This window comes from Rhipicephalus microplus, chromosome 2, assembly GCF_043290135.1.
Source record: "Rhipicephalus microplus isolate Deutch F79 chromosome 2, USDA_Rmic, whole genome shotgun sequence".
NCBI lineage: Eukaryota > Metazoa > Arthropoda > Arachnida > Ixodida > Ixodidae > Rhipicephalus > Rhipicephalus microplus.
Window position 1 is genome coordinate 273,822,653 of NC_134701.1, and position 3,049 is coordinate 273,825,701.

Sequence of the window (3,049 nt, forward strand, 5' to 3'; positions counted from 1 at the left end):
AAAAACACGACCACGATGATCACAGCCGTGCCCTGATATGATACGGGGCGATGCGTCGAGGCTATTTGAAAGGTCAGCAGTCACTCCCACGATGACCACCGTATTTCCCTTGACACGGGGCAGTGCACCGACGACATGCGCTGCGCGTTGAAAAAAGCACACGCAGCGATGAAAAGCGATGTCAACCTCCAAAGCAGCTGGGACGTTCCGTCAAGAACCCACAGCAACAGCAGTGAAGAACTTTAGTACCTGTAAAAACAATATGCAATGGTTCAGTAGGCTGTGCGCAGATCCGCTGCTGCTGCCAAAGTGTGGTTCAGTACACCCGGAGATGCTCCGAGCTGAACAGCTATCCAGGTGGCGCTCACAGCGGGGCACAACAAAAACACGACCACGATGATCACAGCCGTGCCCTGATATGATACGGGGCGATGCGTCGAGGCTATTTGAAAGGTCAGCAGTCACTCCCACGATGACCACCGTATTTCCCTTGACACGGGGCAGTGCACCGACGACATGCGCTGTAAAAACAATATGCAATGGTTCAGTAGGCTGTGCGCAGATCCGCTGCTGCTGCCAAAGTGCCGCTGCTGCTGCCAATGTTTGGTTTCGTTCGCAGCGGTAAATATAAAAGAAATAAGAAACACTTCTCTTGGAAACTTTGAAAAATTAATGTAAAGTAAAACTATTAGGAGATGAAGAGTTTAATTGCTTTTTAGAGGCCATGGAATACTTAGCAAATAGAACACTTGAATCCTGGGGACACAAGTGGGAACTCTTTGAACAGTTCATTAAACTGAAAGCACTTGAGAGAGCCAGTATGCTGAGACATGCTGAAAAAGAACTTGAAGCGCGCTTGCGTGAAAACTCGCAACAGTTAGTGGCGGAAGAATGTACCCAGGCAGGTACATTTTCAGAGGATAAAAACAAAACTAAACAGAAACTAGAGTTTATAGACCGAAAACGATATCGCGGAGCATTGATTCGAGCTCAAGCAGAAAACTTTTTAGCGGGATAAATGCAAACAAAACCAGCTCTTGAAGCCGAGAAGAGACATGCCTGTAAAGTGAAATAAGAGAAATAGAATATAAAGGAGCAAGGTACCATACGAAAGAAGCAATAGCCGGTGCATTTTTTTTCAAATATTACGAAGGGTTATTCACACCAAGCAGTGTACACGCCGATCATTTTAATAGTGATTTCATTTCATTAATGCCAAGACTTGATGATGAAATGAAGGAAATTTGAGAATTGCCAATAACAGATCGAGAAGTTGAAAAAGCAATTGATAAGTTGCACAATGGGAAGTCTCCAGGACTTGATGGCCTGAGTGCTTCAGTATGCAAGATATTCGAAGATGTAATTTCACCTATTTTGAAGAAGGTGTTTATTGAGGCTTTTAAGTGTAAACGACTTCCACCATCGTTCTTGTCAGCCCACACGGTCTTAATATCTAAAACAGAAGATCCCGTGAAGTTAAGAAGTGTTACTGATATAGACCAATTAGCCTAACTAATGTTGGCTATAAAATATTGATGAGAAAATTGGCCAGAAGACTCCTGACAGCTATGACAAAACCGATTGGGTCCCACCATACTTGTGGCATAGAGGGAAAGAAGATAAGTACTAACATAAACATAGCATGATCAATCCTAGAGAGTTATGACGTTATGCATCTCAATGTTCCCATGCTTCAAATTTACCTCGAAAAGGCATTTGATCGCGTGCCGCACGACTTACTTCTTCCATTACTTGAGCACATGAGCGTAGGGAGTTTTATCAGTGGCGGAGTGCGCATGGCTTACACAGGATGCACGACGAGATTGGTAATAAATAAAACCGCAGGTGAGTGTGTACCTGTGCTGCGGTCAATGAGACAGGGGTGCCGCTATCGCCCCTGCTTTTTGCTATTCATATTGAACCTTTCTGTTTCTTGAACTGTAATTAATTAGCGCAATACACGGCTTTAAATTGCACGAAGCCGAGGTTAGCCTCCTTGCATACGCAGAAGACATTGCAGTTTTCTGTACAATTATGGGAGTATAATGCCTGCTGTGAATGCCGTGAAAACTTTTTGCCAGGTGAGTGGTAGTGCCGTCAACTGGGATAAGTGTCTCGGTTTCTGGCAAGAGGAATGGGACGTCACACCAGGAGTATTTCTAAACTATAAATGGCAGGAAACACCAGTGAAGTATTTAGGAGTGCCACTGGACTTCTATCGCGACCGTGAACCGTATTGGAAAAAAGGAACACAGGCATTGCACATTGATGTAGAAAAGATGGAAAGGGTGGGGTATTTCTATATTCGCATGGGCCACAACGTGCAACCTGTTTCTAGTGAGGAAGCAGTGGTACGTAATGCAGGTTTTGCACTGCAGTAGAATAAGTGTACAGAAAATACACAGAGTGTTTTAAGTTTTTATTTGTAGCTCTGTCTGAGAAACACTGAGCAGCACAAGCTTCTTCATTAAAGTCAGAGATGGTTGGCTTGGATTAGTTCATTTCTACATAACATAGCTTGTCAACCGTTTCCGTTTTCTGAGTGATTTAGATGACCCTTTTTTCAGAACTGTTATACAACTCAGGTTGTCTAGAGCGCTGCCGGGATTTCTCATACCATCATCAATTGTGCAAGGACCAATACAGGGGTATTTAAAAGAAGTTGTTTTGACTTTCCACTTTCTATCAATGAAATTTTTGTTAGAGTATCTGACTGAAGTATCACGTAAAAACTGTATAAAGACCTTGTCGATGTTTTACTGCCTGTACCATTGTACTGTCAGCTTTACTGTGCAGGCCCAGGGCAGGATGTTCTTAAACGTGTCAAAAGAATTCTTATAGCACCAGGGGTCAGAACACGTTTTTCTTTAAATTACAAACTGGTACCTTACCAGTTAAAACGTGGTTGCAAGATAGGGGATTATTTGTCCCATAGAGCACACATTACCACTTATGTAGTAAACCGGAAACAATTTAACACGTGTTCATAGATTGCTGGAGTAGGGTTTCCTTCTGACACATATTGCGATAACCTTGAAGAAAAAGAATT